Below are 16,163 nucleotides of genomic sequence, written 5' to 3' on the forward strand. Positions count from 1 at the left end.
ATGTTATAAATTTAATATAAATGTTGTTTTCATGTGATCTGCAATGGATATTTTTTTATGTTGCTGCAAGTAAAATATCCTTTTCCCCCACATTTTTTTCTTTCTCCGTTTGAGTCTTTTTCCGTTTTTCTCATTCAAGCCTGGTGATGGTACGCTACAGCTAAATCATCAGAGGGCGAAAAAGGATACCACTGCCCTTCACCTTGCCGTTGAGAAATCTGTTTTGTTGTTTTCTGCAGTGCAGTGGGTGCAAGAGAAACAAGCACGGCGTTGCCGTCCTTTAACACAGGCAGGATGATAAATTAAATGCTCTGGGAAGTTCACAGATGCATAAGAATGCAAATCCCTGGCCCATGAGGATGTGTGATTGAAAGTGCTGATCCAGCCCTTTCACGGGAGCGAAGCGCGCGCTGAGATCTCAGCACAAGCATTGCTTCCCGTGGGGGTCCATCTACCTGGCACCACGCTGCGTGGGGTGGGCAAAGCCCTCACTAATTTGTTTTAGTGGATTGAAGGAGGAAAAGGAAACGGGCCTTTGTGCAGCCATCCGGAAGAGCAGTCTCGAGTAGTGCAGGTATTTCTCCTGGGCGTCGCTGACCTTGACTCCGCAGCGTGAGCTGATGTGGATGAGACCCTCGTGGTTTGGCGTTGGCTACCCTGCAGTGCACCCAGGCACTTCCCCTTCTCACTTTTCATGCTCTGCCCGTGTCTGCTAACCACGAGCAGAGCACCCTGGCTGTGGTAGGTTGGCAGCGTGTGGTTCAGCGCACTGGGGCTGAAGTGTTGGAAGAGACTGGAGATTTCTTTTCTCCACCCTAGTTCATTTTCATAACATGTTTCTTGCTCGTTTGAATTCCACGGCGTGTTTTCTTCCCGAGGAAGGAAGCAGTGTGTTCTCTGCTCTGGATGCTGTCTGCGTGCTCCTGTCGGTGTGAAGCTGTCTGTCCCCTTCCTGCTTGATTTGAGCTTGATTCTAACTGGGAGGGGAGACGTCATTTGTGTGTACAAATGGAAATGTTTTTATTGCTGATTTATTTAGTTTTTGGGGTGCTGAGTTAGATGTCATCCCTCTTGTGTCCTTGAGACTCCAGAAGAGAGATGGGAACTGACTTGTGATGCACTGATTTTATAGCATCATTTATTTTCCCTGAATTACCTCTGACTGGTCCTGCAACATTACAGCTGGCACTGCGATTCTCATATCCATCTCCCGTGTTTTAAGCGATTTTCTTCGCTTTCTACAGTCCTAGGGTCATGACTGGAAATCCCTTGGTGTTTTACTGATAAATATAGATCAAAAAGATAATCTCCCACTCTTGTATTTTTTCTCTGAAGCAGTCCTTGAAGGTTGCACCTTTTTCTGGTGTATATCCTGTGTCAAAGTGTGTCTTCTTTTGCTCTCTTATCCATTTCTTTTCTTTCTTCCCTTTATTTTAGTCTCATGTCTTCTATATTCTTTTTTTGTTTATTTGTTTTATTTATGTTTGTGAGAGAAACACACCTCAGCTGAAGTACAATTGACTGGGCTTAACTTTGACGTTTTCCTTAGAAATGCTGTGTAAATGGGTAGCTCAGTAATTTGCCCGTTTAGCTCTTAAAGCTCTTTCCACTAACAGCTGAAGCATTTCTCCAACTTTTCCCATCTCGCCTGCAGCTTTCACTGCCATTTGACTGTCTCACACAGCAAAGCTTGCTTTGTCATACCTACAACAATCCGTGCTGCGCAATTTTTACATCTGAACCTGTTGACGTTTCCCTTTTTCCATCATAAAATATTTTGACTTCTCACTTCAAAACACCCATGCAAGTGTCCTCCTCTCCCCTGGCATTTGACTCTGTGTTATAGAATTGAAACAGATTTGGATAATCCTTGGCAGCTGGACTCCTACGCAGCTGGATCCAGGAGTCCCTTTTTCAGCTGCTGGATCTTCTGAAGACCATCTGTGGGTTAAAAAAAGAGGTGAGGGGGGACATTTTGATGTTACACAGGGACTGCTTGGTTCTTGTGTGGGGACAGTCTATATGGAGGCAGGGATTAAAGATAAGAGGAATAAAAGCTTGTTTGGGAACAGTTGTCTTGTGTTTATGAAAAAAAATGGGGTTTGTCCCATCTAGCTAACCTGCCAAAGAATAAATTGTTGTTCATAATAAATATGGCTTTGTTTTTTGGTTGCAAAGATTTCTTTGTATGTGGTGTTACAGGTGTATAGATGCTAGAACCATGCATGAAGCCAAAGAACTGTAAGTAGTTTCCTACTTGTGCTCTGTATGACATATGTATGAAGTGGCCTTGCATGCAGGAAGACCTTTCTTATTTATCTAATTATGCTCTGACATAGTCATCAGTAGACATATATTTTTTTTAAAGATGTGTTTATGAAGCCTTGTGGCTAGCACTGAAAGATAAACAGACTCTAGAGCTTTGCTGTCCCTCCTCAGGGTCTTCCTGTCTTCAAAACCAGCCTGTTTGGGCTGTTTCTGCCACATCCTTCTCAGTCATGCCGTGAGTTTTTCATTGGTTTGGGGGTTAAAACTTCATCTAATGTTTTAGGGCCTAGTTGTGCATACCATTCTCTGAATAACACCTAGGGTGTGTTAGTGTGAATGTGTCCTGCTCTGACAGCAGGACAGAACAAGAGTGTAAACACCAATTTCTTTAAGCTCAGAAAGCCCCAGGTAATGTTAAGCTGCTCACCAATGAAACAGCTAAGCACAGTCTGTGTAAAACACCTCAGCAATTGCAAAAATGCCCTAAGGGAATCCACAGCCTTCTGGCTCTGTCCCCTCTCTTGCCCCAGGAAAGGCTCTCCTTAGTTTGGGCACGGGGGCTGTGCTCCCTTTTCTGAAGAAGAATGCTTTATATTGCAAATGGCTTGAGTGTGCTGGGGCCTTGCATTTGCTTCTGGCAAGCTGATAGTTGAATTTAGTCACAGGTGGCAGCAGCCCATAGCAAGGGGCAGTCGCTGATGAGCCTCTGATGCTCTGGAAATGAATTAACGGTGAGTTGCTTCGTGTCTTAGTCTGTTATTCGTTCCCCCTCTCCCAGCTGGCCACCTGTAATGGAAATTGAGTGGGGTGTTAATGCATTGTTTGTGAATTGAAATCCCTGTGGGCTGGCAAGAATGATTTCCAGTGTTCTCCAGTTTCCAGTGCTCTCTGGGCAGAGGAGCCTTTCACCCATGCCTCAGGGGACTTAAAGGCCTCTTCCAGAAAGGCAGGACACCACATTTGGGACCTCTTTTCTTCATTTTCCACTGACTCCCTGTATCATAACGTCACTTGTGTGAGCCAAAAAAGACTAAGGCCAGCATTGCTGCTCTTATGAATTTATTTCAACTTTGTTGTGAATTATCTATATTTTCTTCATCATTCCAATGGATGGGGGGAGTGAAGGGAGGGGAGACGAGGAGGGATGTAAAATAAAAAGGTGCACAGAAGTTAATTTGCTGTGTAATTTCCTCTTTTAGGAAGAGGGAGAGAAGCACCTGGGTAAATAGGTTGTCAGACCTCCGAGCACAGATGAAATACTGTCCTTTCTAACAGAGACACTGGTGTCTCGCTGAGGTAGTCACTTACTCAGCACTAAAAGTATATGACCAGATTCATTTTGAGGAGACATGAGGTGGTTTCTTGTGTGTATATTTTTACTGCCCATAGCTAAGTTAGGGCCCTTGGTACTTACCACTTTTTAATGATTTGTTCATACCCCTGTTCCTTGCTTCTGGCTGTTAGTTCTTTAATACTTGGGTTATTACTCATGTTCATGCGGAGACCTGAGAGTTAATAGAAAATGAAGACTCGAGTTGCTCTCCCCTTCCCTCCTCCTGTAAGGTTCTCTGGGACAGTTTCACACGTATTTATATACGGCTTCGCTGCTTCTTAGCTTCTGACCGTGTTACAGTTGTGTCACAGGTATAAAACTAAAGCTGGAGAGCTAGCAGCTTATTGAAATAAATTTCTTTAAATTTATAAAGCTGAGTATTAGTTGTCTTTTCATGCAGTCACGAACTTCAGAGCAATATATAGTCTATATATTGTAAACTTTTCCATGAACTTTGTACTATTCATACATGCATATTATACCCATATAAATATGGGTGTGTGCATATCTGTATGCGTGTGTGTATATTTATACATATTTAGCACAGAGGTCACAAAGTCAAATCATTATTCATAAAGCGCTGTTAGTCCTTGCTTAATTTATGTGCATATCTTTGTCCCGTTGCAACACAGGGCTCTTCAATGCATGCTTGTCTTTAAGCATCGAATGCATTCAAATAACTTAGAGAAGAAGGGTTTATTTTAGTGTATTTTGTCGCCTTGATGGTAAAGAAATTGGTTATTTTGTGTAGCATTAAGTCAGTGACTAAAACGGCTGTTTCTAGTCAGTGCTCACCCTCTGACTTGGGTGCTTTCTCCTTTCAGATACTTGCTGCATTAATAAAGGAGCAGATCCAGTCTTCCTAGTTGCGAGAGGAGCTTCTTGTGGCTGTGGCTGTAATCCCTGTGCCCGGGAGGAAGGGTCGGCTTCCTTGGCAGTCTGTTCCTGTCAGCTTATAGCATGGCTTTTGGCCACGGAGCTGGTGGAGCTGGGTGAGCCAAGGCAGGAAGGTTTTGCCTGGGATGATCTGGGACAATGTATTTCCCCCATATCCAATCTTCTGGACTGAGGGTGGGTCTGCCTGCCCACAGCTGATATACATATGTATATTTGAGCCTTATATACGTATATATATGTATGTTTTAGTCTTGTCTTTCTCCAAGGTCACAGGAACCATCCTGTCTGAGAACGGCTCTGACAATACGTATGTTTTTTTTACTATGGCTCATCTTAGTGATTGTTTGTGAGTGCGAGGGGTTTGACCTGCTCCATCCCTGCCTGTGCTGGGGGTACCGCTGCAGGGCTTTTGTAACGGCTTGACAGCTTCTGCAGGGAACGGCCGCGTCAGCAGCAATGCTAGCAGAAGTCTAGAGGTGGGGAAGCACGTCCTGACATAAGATGCTGCTTGCAGTGCCCTTGAAGTCTTGAAACACAGTGCAGAGTAGCTGAAAGACTGCTCTTCTTGGCTTCACAAATGTCTTCACGTGGGTCCAGAGCTGTACATCAGCAACGGGGACAGGTCTTTCTAAATGCAGCTGTTTTAAACAGCAGTTGGTTTATTGAGCTTATGTTGCCCTTCTCTGAGTGAGTCAGGTTACCCCTTCAATTATTATTTTAAGGGATTCTCATTCCCAAATGCTTGTCTCAGCGTTTGTCTCAACAGATGCAGCAGACCTTGCCAAGGGAGGGAAAGGGAGCAGAAATGAGTTGCTGCAGCAGGGCTGGGTAAGGATTGTCCCATCGCTGAAGGTTACCCTCCCAGCAAACGCTTTCTGCCTTTTCTGAGGAAGTTTCACCCTCTTGTTTGTATTAAGTATCATCCCAGCTATTTTATGTGGCTGCCGTAACCTTCACAGAGGTGGGGTGGGAAGGAGGGCTGCAGGGGAATGACAAATTGATTTGCTGGTGGGATTTACGGGGCAAAAATTAACCACCTTCTTGTAGTCACCGTTCAAGTAAATAGATCAGTAAGCCTTAAACAAACAAACACAAAAATCAGGCTTGAACTTCTTCCTCTTGCTACTGTGCCCTTGACAAATAAGCCTAGATTCAATAGTCCTTCCATGAATTTTCTGGCTGCCAAGGGCACGAAGAAGTTCTTCCTAGCTATTGAACTGTAAATTGTTGCATATGACACCTGGAGGACCCGGAATGGTTTTGTACAAGTTACTCAATGTATTCATCACACTTCCCCGATTGCGTGCGGCGGTTCACATTGAAGCTGAGAAAGATGATTCATATTGCTTTCTTCTCTCCCTCTTGTCAGTAGCAGCGGTAGCCAGCCCTCAGAGCAGCATTTGAAACAGTAAATGCCTGGCCCACAGCCATGAGTAACTACTGCTCGGCTGGGCCCTCTGATGATACTGTAATCAGATGAGAGACGAGGTAAGAATTGGCCTTTTCCACGGGGAAAATCAGAGCCGGGTATTTAAGTACTAATCAAAAAACAATTTGGGGGAAGCGTTTAAAGTGCCCAGAAGGTATTTTTCAGGCCTATGGCCCGTGCTGTCTGATAGCACCCTCTTTCTGCTCCAAGATGTTTTAGATGATTCATGAGATCTTAACGCTCTGTTCAGAGACTTCTTGTGAATATTAGCGCCTCTGGGAAGTGCTGCCAACCCAGAACGGGCATGTTTTATGCTCCCAGAGCACCAGTCTGAATGGTTGCACTAAAGGGGGGGATATCCAGTCGTGCTGTGCTCCTGCCAGCCGTTAATGTTACGCTGCAATCATATGAATGGAGTTGGGTTACGTGCTGGCTGCTTCCCTTTAACATGGAAGGCTGTGCTGTACAGGTGTGCCTGAAGGGGGCATTGGACTTAAAATGATCTCTTTGCAATTCGGGGACTCAAAATGGCAGTAAATCTTTTTATTTCCCCTGATTTGATTTAGATTCTCCTTTGCCTTGGCTCTGAACTACATTCCTGTCATGCTGCTGTGCGAGGCACCCCCAGGCATTTGTCAGGGACCGGCTAATTGAAGCACACGCTCCAGCGTGGATCGAAGCTCCTATTTTGATCAAGTTTGTAGGCGCTGCTGCGGCCTCCTTGTGGAGTTCTTTCCGTGAAGTACCGTACCTTTGTTTTGTGGGTTTTGGTTCTCCAGGGTTGTTAGAAACACACAAAACCTCTGAACTTAGCAGGCAGTAGAAGCTTAGGGCAAAGGCAGCTGCAGGGAACGGTCCTGCTGTAATCCTGCTGGTGAGCAGAGATGGTCTCGTCAGTACTGGAGCAAGGGCAGCCCGCTTACAAGTGAGTGCGTAATCCAGCCAAGGCAGTGAAATGCCTGGAGGTCTTAACCCCTGTCCTTCAGATGCTTCCACATGGTTGTTCGATGTTTACTCCTACGTATCCATGAAAGTGCCTGAGAATTCTGGTCTTAGCCTAAAAGGCAAGTTTTATTTCTCTGTTACTTCTCTCCTTTTGTATACCCCAACCTCCCAACTAAGATGTTCAGATTCAGAGATGTTTTTCCTTTCAAGAGCTGTTTCTTTTTGTTGTAGTGCTAGCATCTTAATGTCCTGAGACCTCTCTGAGACTTGCTGGTTATGACTACCCCATTTGTTTCAGCAGACAGGAAGAAGGGACTCAGGGTCCTTGCTGACAGGGCCTCCAGCTTCAGGCTAAGCTGCGGCTGCAGTGGGTCTGATACCTTCGTCCTCCCTGTCCTTTGATCTTTAGCATGCTTAAACTGTCACCTTTCATCGTGGAGACTCTAACTACTGTCCTCAGCCCTGGAGCCTGGGGAGTTGAATACAACCCTGGGGTACACAAGAGGGTTTGGCTGCTGGTGGGTTTCTCACAGGAAGCTGCTCCCATCTTTGTGGCTGCTGGTGTGGTGTCCTACCCAGATCTCTTTGCCAATTACAGCCTTTACATCGTTAAACTGGGAGGTGTGTTTCTTAGGTGATGTTGTGATGATAAAGGCCTAATACTGAAGTGTAGTCTGACAGAGGACAGATGATCTTACCACTGCCTGAGCAAAAACATTGAACAGGTAGTGGGCTGTGGGAAACACCATGGTGAGGCCCTTCAGTTTCCCTAAACCATAGCAGCATTGTCTAATTTCAAGTAGTCACGAGCTAGTGTACCTTTCCATGACAGGTGCATGCTTTATATATTTAAAATATGCACGTGCGTATGGAGGAGAAGAATAAATATCTGTGATTTTTTCAGGCTGATGTAGAGACGTCTAACCAAAGTGTGTACGTGTGAAATGTTTGATCATACTTGCATCAGTATTAGGTTTATAAAGGTGTAAAATTTGCATCTTACATCTCCTGTAAGCCTGGGAGTATGTCTTGTTTGAAGCAATTGAGCAAAATGGGCTTTGGACATTGAGTTACTCCTCAGAAAATACCTTTCCCCCTGTCAAAATGTATTGTTGAGGATTTTTTCAGTGATTGGCTGAAGCCCTGGTCTTTTTGACATCAGTTTTAGCTCTACCTTCTGCAGAATCAAAATGTCGTCCTCCAAGTGTGGAGTCCTGATCTTCTTGGTACCTAGAAATGCAGTGCTTCTTCTGTCGCCTTGCATGTTTATTCATACAAAGGCTTTTGTTGTCAGCTCAGGCATTAATTTTTTTGTGCTTTCAAACTGAGATGTACTTTTGGTTGAAAAGCACTGCAGGAAGAACAATTTCTTATAGAGCATACTTCTAGGCCTATAAATAATAAATGTCGTAACTGGGAGTGACGCAGGCACCCCTGCAACATACACGTGCAAGGCAAAGATTCAGTAAATACTAATTTACCTGCTGTTTGTCAGTCCTACACCACAAGGGGTCTATTCAGACTTCTTTGCTAGCTTGACGAGTTTTGGTTGTTCTGTATTGCTTTGTAGGAGTTCCAAAATGTTAACTCATTTTCTTTTGTGGTGCTGGTATTGGAGGTTGCAACTTTGAGGTGCATTAAATATTTATCCAGCTCCTTAGTGAGGTTTGAATAGGTTGCCTTGGCTCAGAGCTGACTTGCACTAGGCTGGTGGTGCTGATTATTTGGAAAGAGCTTGGGGCTGCCGCACTAAGTGTTATAGTGCAGTAGTAATTGACAACTAGTTACTGTTTCAGAGTTGTTGGATTTATCTGATTATTTCATTAGCAGGAAAAAATATGTATGTTCAATTACCTAGTGGTGTGACAGATTGACTGCGGAGCCCTTTCCAGGACTGGGATTAAACCGTCTGACTGAAAGCGATGTGAGAAATTGTACCTGTGAAATCTGTGCACGTACCTCATTCCAGGAGCAGAGAAGGAGCTTATCCATAAATAAAAGACCGGTCTGTAAACGTTGTATTTTCTTCTCCATTAAAATCAAAGCTTAACTCAGAAAAGGAGCCCTGTGTGGCATCTCTGGGTCGGCAGGGGTCCCACCAATGAAGTCCCTAACCAGAGTTAGGTATTTCCCCCAGGCGAGCTGTGGCTGACCGGTGTCCCTTTTTGTGTCCCCTGAGGAAGAGGATGGCCACGGGCTCGTGCTGTAGAGGGCTTCAGAGCCCTCCTTGAGGTGGCATAGGCCTGGAAAAGGGAGTAAAGAAGTTGATGACACCTTGTCCTCTTAATCCTAGCGGTTTATGATGTTTCCAAGTTGGCCAGAACCGTTTTGCTCATTCTGTACAGAGAAGGCAGAGGTGTAAAAATGGCACTCCAGAGCAGGAGATGAGAAAATGTCTGTTTTATTTCTGTGATGCCCTAGTTTAGTAGATGCCGTGGTTCTGTTTATTCATCATGTTGGCAGGCTCATTTTTGAAGGTCTAGCTTTGTGAAGAATCTTTTGTCGATTTTGCAGAATGTTATTTGGGTTCATTCTTTGTCTCTTTCAGCTTATTTTTCTTCTGTATTTGGCTTTTAACTGGCACTCAGAAACCCCAGGTTATATACGCTGTGGTGTTGGTGTATTTCTAAGCACGCCTGATGCCGAATGACACCCAGCTTCCCCGGCTGTGGCTGTATTCAGGCTCGTGGTCTTGTGTCCTGCCCTTGGCATCCTGGCAAAGTCACGATCTTCCTGGGGATGCCTTGTGCTTGCCCGTGGTGGTTACTCAATGTGAGAGTTTAGGTTATATGCTAACCGTTGTAGCTGCCAAGCTCTCCTGGTGTAGAGTTTTGAATACCCCCTATCTTATCTAATGGCCTTTTTTTTTTTTAATGCAGGGTCATTTAAACTTCTTCATTTTGTCAGCGAGAGTAATTCCTGCCACAAACAAAAACCCACGGATGCTTTTCTGTTTCTCATTATGTGAAATGGTTGCTCTTCATCTGAGAGTGTCTGTGTGGACGTGTGCGTGCACGTGGGCGTTAAGGAACTTTTCCTCCTTTTCATCATTCTTAGTACACCTGCTAAGTCTCACTTAAGGGCAAGGAGCCTCCCAGCTAATCAACAAGACACATCATGCAGCAAGCCTCATGTGTTTTGTTGTGATATATCTGCGAGTATATCCCTGGGGGGCTGGGATATTGCTCCTAATACCTGTAAGAGTCTCACCTGTGCTCGGCCTTCCTGCTGTGAACCTGTTGGCGAGTGCCGTGGGCAGAACTGGGATGCTTTTCTGGTCCTGCGTGTAGATCCAGCTGCAGGGTTAGGAACTGAGATGCTCTGAGTCAGGGCTGCCTGGTTTGCAGTCTTAAAACCCTGCTCAGTCCCCACGGGTTCAAACTGTGCTGCTGAGGTTGGTGTCAGGCACTTCTGCCTTCGTGACCTTCAGCTTGGATGCAGACAGACACTTTCTTAAAAACCCAGCTCATTTCTGTGCCTTTCTATTTAGGAATTACTGTTTCCACCGTAAAAGATAACTTCATTGCAAAATGACGGTTCCGTCGATCTCTGAAGGAGGGCACTCATGACACTGCTCAGTACTAAGCCATTTGCTGACCATCACAGCTAGGAAATTGCTTCCCCGGTGCCAAGGGAATTGCTAGAAAGCATGCAGGACGGCTTTCGCATCCTCAAGCGAGGGGCTTTTTTCTCCTTCCTCTCCTATTGTTTTGTCCTTCGGCGCGAAGTGTTCGGAGTAGTATTGGCATTAACAATGCCCCAAAGCAGCGTTAATAATACCCAAAAGCAGCGTTTCTAAAATCAGTGTCCCCACACCCGTGTGCCGTCTGCCTCCCAGGACGCGCTCGGCTCCGCGAGGCAGCGCGAGGGTGTTTGTTCCAGCGCGGCCGCCCTTTGGGGATTTGCAGGAACACTGCAGCAAATCATCCTGCATGCAAGGCTGACCTCCGGGAGGCTAACAAATTGAGGTGAGCCAGCTGGAGCGAGAGGACACCGCCGGCACACGGAGCATGCTCAGACCTGGGGGAGAAAGGTAGCTCGGGCTGCAGATGGTGCACGGGTTGCCGTGCCGAGAGCCGGTGGATGCGATTTTATTTTTTTTTCCTTCCTTTCTTCCTGGTGGTGGGGAAAGAAGAGGAGTGGGGAGTGTTCGTTCCCTTGCAAAACGTAGCTTTTAGGTGTCTTCTTTCTTCCTTTCTCCACTGAAAGAGAGGCACCGGATAGCATTTCCTTTTATTTAGCAACACCAGGTATGCGTGCATGTGCTGAGACACTAACCTGCTAGCGGTAGTGCTTCCAGGGTTAAAAAGGGTGCAGGTGCTCTGAATTAATGTCTTTCTGTGCTGGGTGCTGCTGTAACTGTGCTCTGCTTGCTGTGCGGCTCTGAATTCGTATCTCTCGGCTCTCCTGGCTGCAGTGTACTTCGGGGAGGGGGGGGTTCAGCATGTGCTTTGCACTCTGCCTCCTCGCCCCCCTCGCACGCTTCACGCCGAACCTTTCCTCGGTGGCTGTGCCTGCGTGGGAAGGAGGTCAGCAGTTCATTCGTAATCCAGGTCTTTGTAGCCCCTCTTTGTCTGGCTGGCGGCTTGCTCTATCGCTTTAAACAAAAGTCTCACAGGGAAAAACAGCTCTGATCTGGACTAAATTCTGTGGGTTTTCAGAAATATGTGTCTTACTGGATAGTGGCTGCTTTGGGATGGATTTATTTTAATTTCTCTTTACTCTCCCCTAAAGATACGATACTGTAGAGCCTGTGATAACCAGGATTTTCACTGCTCTTATTGGCTCTGCTGTGCTCCCGGTCTTTTCGGCCCCTGCTTAGGATTTGTAGCACCCAGGAGTGGCCTCAGGACCATGCTGGAGGGACGCGGGGAGAGCTCAGGCTGTACATGCTGCTAAGCACCAGTCCCAGTATCCAAATAACACCGGTACTCTGCCCCTCGGAGAAGGAGGAAAGAAGGGATACAGAGGAATAACAAGTTGCATCTAAAACCCAAAGGCGTGGTTGGAGTGGCTAAGGCTCATCTTGTTCAGTACTTCCAGGATTTTGCATCACGTTCTTTTAAATTCACTTCTGCAGCATTGGTAAATTTTACCCTCAGCCACCCCCACTCAGTTTTTGCTGTAGGTGGACCACTGAGTTAAGGTAAAACTACTGCTCTCTGACACGTTTTTCTTTTTGACAAAGGTGTCTTGCTTGCAGACTGAAAGCAAGAGACCAAACAGAAGGATATCTTTATTTTTTTACTCATATGCCAGTGCTGTTACCAACATAACCCAGGAGGTTTCAGTAGGATACTCAGATGTGCAAAGATCAACTGAAATGAACTCTGTCTGCTAAGCTTCCCCCTCCGGCTGGCCGTGGATATTTTGAGTACCTTCAGTATTCATCTTTAGGTCTGGGGCTGTCGGATGAAAATAAAGACTTGGGGGCTGAGAGAAATACTTTTTTCTTTTTACCTCATTTTTCTCATTTCCCACCTCAACCTTGTTTATCTTCACCAGAAATGCATCTTACTTAGGGGAATTTTCTGTTGATCGGGGTTCATTTTGTCTGGGGAAGGGATTTAGTACTCATGCCTTCCTGGCTGGAAAAGAGAGCATAGAAAAGCGGTTCTTAAAAGCCCAAGAAGTATTCTTCATAACTTCCTACTTTTAGCTCAGTTCTGTGGTTTACTTACAGGTATTGGCTGCGTACTGTTGGAATTACCATTTTATTACCTGTTCCCTTGTAGATCAAGACAGCGGTGTCAACAAATGTTAAATTAATGGCTTCTGATCAACCTGAAAGTCAGGTTGAATCTCTTCCTATTCCAGCTCTCACTGACTGTGAAATTAAATGGAAAAAAAAGGTAGATCTTTCCATCTATAAGCACAACGGGTAGGCATGCAGTAGCCACCAATATTCTCCTGCTCGTCCTGAAGGTATGTTTGCAGTAGGGACCATGGCACAGAGCCCCAGTCTCCTCGGTCATGGTCGTGTATGGAAGGCTTACAGTTTTGCTTTCTATTCCTGACTTACACTACTATTCCATAAGAACTAAAGTTAAACCTGATTTTGATTACAGCTGTCCGTAGACAGCTAAAGTTTTTGTGGAACAGTTGGTTTTTGTTGTTGTTATGTTTTGGTTTTACTTTTTTCTGGTTACAGTTCTGCTTTTTAAATTCCACTTGAGAGTACAGAGTCAAGGTATTCTTATTTTTCATATCCTCTTTTTGTCTCAGGCTTCATTAATGCTATTTGTAGCTTTAACTGCTGCATTTGTTCCCTTCAAGAATCGGCTCTTTTCCTGTTTAAAAAAGTCAGCCTTTCTACACTTGGCTGCTTTTTACAAAGAAAATGTTCCAGTATATCAATCATTCAGTGTACCATCCTTTCTTTAATGCGATGTGTGCTGTGGAAGATATATGTATCTCATTAAACAAATACAGTGAATAAGATGATAACAGCCTTTTGGGCTGTGGGGATTGACTCGCTGGTGGTTCTGCAGGAAATCTGTGACAGGGATGAGAATAAAAGCCAATTCTTGGCTGTCGGATCCCAACTCCCCCTCCTTGCAATCAGGAGAGTTGCCTTCTAGCAACTTCTGCTTTCAGCGTGAATGAAGTAGGTATTTAAGACTGCATGCGTTACATACGCTGCATCCCCAGCTAAGCCTCTCGCAGCAGGGACGGGAGAAGGAGCGGGAGGCATTTTGCAGGGGGAGTGTGAAATGTCACGTTGGCACTCCTTGCTTTCCCTCTGCCGGGCCCGGAAAGCCAGCCGAGCAGGAGAAGGAGCTGGGGGAAGGGAGCAGTAATGGGGAAAATGTCCTCGGTGCGGGGATATCTGCTCGTCCCCTTCCACCCTGTTGCAAGCAGGGTCCGGGTGGCGTACCTGCCCATTTACTGCCCCGAGTGGAAGAACTTGGCATTATGTCGTGTCCTGCAGGGCTAGGAGGTCCCCCTTTAGACCTGCTGGTGACCCTTGCTCTTCCTAATGAACCTCTTGGTTTGTTCCTCTGGGAGTCTTAGTCGTGTATGTGTTTCGGGGGATTTTGTAGCTTTTCTCCTGATTTCTTACCTAACTAATAATGGACAAGATTTTAGAGATGGACAAGAGGTTTAAAACATCATCCATCATTTTAACAGCTTTGGAGTAGTGATTCATCCTGCCCTAGCTTCACAATTAAAAAAAGAACAACAGAACTCATCTCTTAAATGAATACACGTAGTCCTTTATGCCAGCTGCCTAGTAGCAGAAGTTCATCTCTCCCATCCCACCCCCTCCGGTCTCCTCTGTGTGTTACAAAGAGATGAACAGCTTCTCCATCTATGCTTCCCGGTGGTTTCCCACCTCCTGAGGATGTTCAGCACATCACCTGGCCAGCGGAAGGTGTGACTGTGTCCAGACTTCGATGAGAGGACCACAGACCCACAAGTAGCGCCGAGTCCCTGCCGGGGTGCCCGCAGATCCTGCTGCGTGCTCCTGAAGGCTTTACCTGCTCGCCAGTGCTCGGGGCTACCCAGAGGAGCAGCAGCTGGGCCCAGAGGATGAAGCTGAGACCTTTCTGCTAAGTGAGTGGGGGTGGAGGAAGGGCATGGGGTGAGCCCTTCCAGCCTGTAATCACGTTTGGAAAAGGAGCAGAGAAGAGCTGATGAAAAACAGAGTGGAAAAAACCAAAAGCCAGTCCATGTGAATTCCTTGGTACGTGGGATGCGGAGCTCATGTGGGGCTAAGCAGTGGCTATCCCAGCCTCACCGGGAGGTGAGAGGGTGGGCGAGTGTGCTGGGATAAGGGCAGAGGGCAGCTTATTGTGAAGCAGCTCGCTTTAGGTGGAGGACTGAACGCTTTCACCTATTTCAGAGCTACCTGCTGCCTGCTGAGTGAGTTTCCCATCCCAGGACTGCTGCTGCTGGCAGCACTTACTGCCTGATTTCACCCTGGGGTCACTGAGGAACCAGGGGACCTGGAGATTGATTGTTTGCCGTTGCCCCTTTGCTGCAGCCTCTCCTGGGTCCCTGAGAGCAAACAGGTGGGACAGCGTGCTCCTGTTTGTTCTGCCACTCCCGAAGGTTTTAGTTCCCCGAGGTGTTCGCTGCAGGCGTCAAATAAAAAGAGCGGATGATAAAATGTGGGAAAACAAGCAAAGATTCAAGACCGTTCCCCGAGTGCCTGTGAAATTCTCTCTTCATTTCATCCTGTGACAGCCCATTCCTGTCCGTTTTCCCTTGTTCCCTTCCATCAAAAGCAGCTCTCAGCAAAACAGCGTGAGCCAAGATCCACGGATCAGCAACGAGAAGCAAGACCGAAGATGAATTCCTTCGGCGCTGCTAGCTTTCAATATTTATTCCTGACACTTGGTCAGCTAAAGCACATTCACTTCCTTGCACTTAGCTGAAGTGATTGCAAGAACTGCAGCCGGGGAAGAGATGGAGGAGGGCCTTGCAGGTGATTTTTTATTAAAAAGCTGAGTTGTTCATTTGTAGCCATTTAGCAGGCATTGCCGTGGCAGGGCCTGAGATGGAAACTGCTAACTTCCGAGCGCTGGCCGCATCCATCAGGCTGCTTCTCTGAAGTGCCTCTTACCCCCCTCCCCTGGGGCCGGAGGGGAGAGAACAGATCAGCCAGGGGTGAAACATCAGAGCGGGCTGCCTGGCCCACGGGATTCGTAATGCCTGGTGGAGCTCTCCAGCGCCGAGGTGCCCACGGGGCGCAGGTGGTGTCAGGGGTGTGTTACGACTGCTGGCTTCTCATGCCTTGAAACACCCACGCGCTCCCTGCCAGGCCGGAATAATAAAAGGCCGCGTGGTTTTCCCCCTCTGCCAAGTTCTTGCAACTCTCATCGACTCCGCCGATCTTGGAGATGTTTGGTGCCTCTGAACTGCAGTAGGTGACTTTCCTGATGCCCACAGACTGGCCTTCGTGTGAAGAGTGTGCTTGTGGCAGGGGATTTGATCGTTCAAGTTCTCCCCTCCTGCTCCCTGTGTACTGGATAGCAAGGTTTGCATGTGGCTGCTTGGGCTCGGTCCTTTCCTTGGTGATGCTGAAGTCATTTAAAGCAGCGCTCCCAAGCTTAGAGGTCAGCAGTGGAGAGGTGGATGGTATCAGTGGGTGTCTTTCAGTGGGAGCGAAGAAGAAAAAAGAAGCTCCGGAAATCTGATACCAACAAAGTAAGATCTGTCCCCATCAAAAACCCAAATTACAGGATAGGCTGGTTCCTGAAAACTGATTTGGTTGCTTTAACTGGGCCTGGTGGGCCTGGTGCTACAGCTGGTGTAGTACAGCACCGAGTGATGTGCTGCTGCCCC

At 46.6% G+C, this 16,163-nt stretch overlaps 1 protein-coding gene across 8 annotated transcripts in view; it reads left to right on the forward strand.

Moving 5' to 3' along the window:
• The window catches only part of POMGNT2 (protein O-linked mannose N-acetylglucosaminyltransferase 2 (beta 1,4-)), a 28,328-nt gene that overhangs the window by 7,760 nt on the left and 4,405 nt on the right, over positions 1-16,163 (forward strand). Inside the window, exons 1-2 of one of the 8 annotated variants that reach the window (XM_080581254.1) lie at positions 4,426-5,326; positions 5,868-5,986. The exons of 4 other annotated variants lie outside the window; for them this stretch is intronic. The gene's annotated coding sequence lies outside the window, so the exon portion shown is untranslated. Of the gene's footprint in view, positions 1-4,425; positions 5,327-5,867; positions 5,987-10,113; positions 11,123-16,163 lie in introns of those variants that run through there. 3 more of the 8 variants (XM_080581255.1, XM_080581253.1, XM_080581252.1) reach the window with 3 other exon arrangements.

The sequence above is a fragment of the Anser brachyrhynchus genome, assembly GCF_964034855.1.
Source record: "Anser brachyrhynchus genome assembly, chromosome: 2".
Lineage (NCBI taxonomy): Eukaryota > Metazoa > Chordata > Aves > Anseriformes > Anatidae > Anser > Anser brachyrhynchus.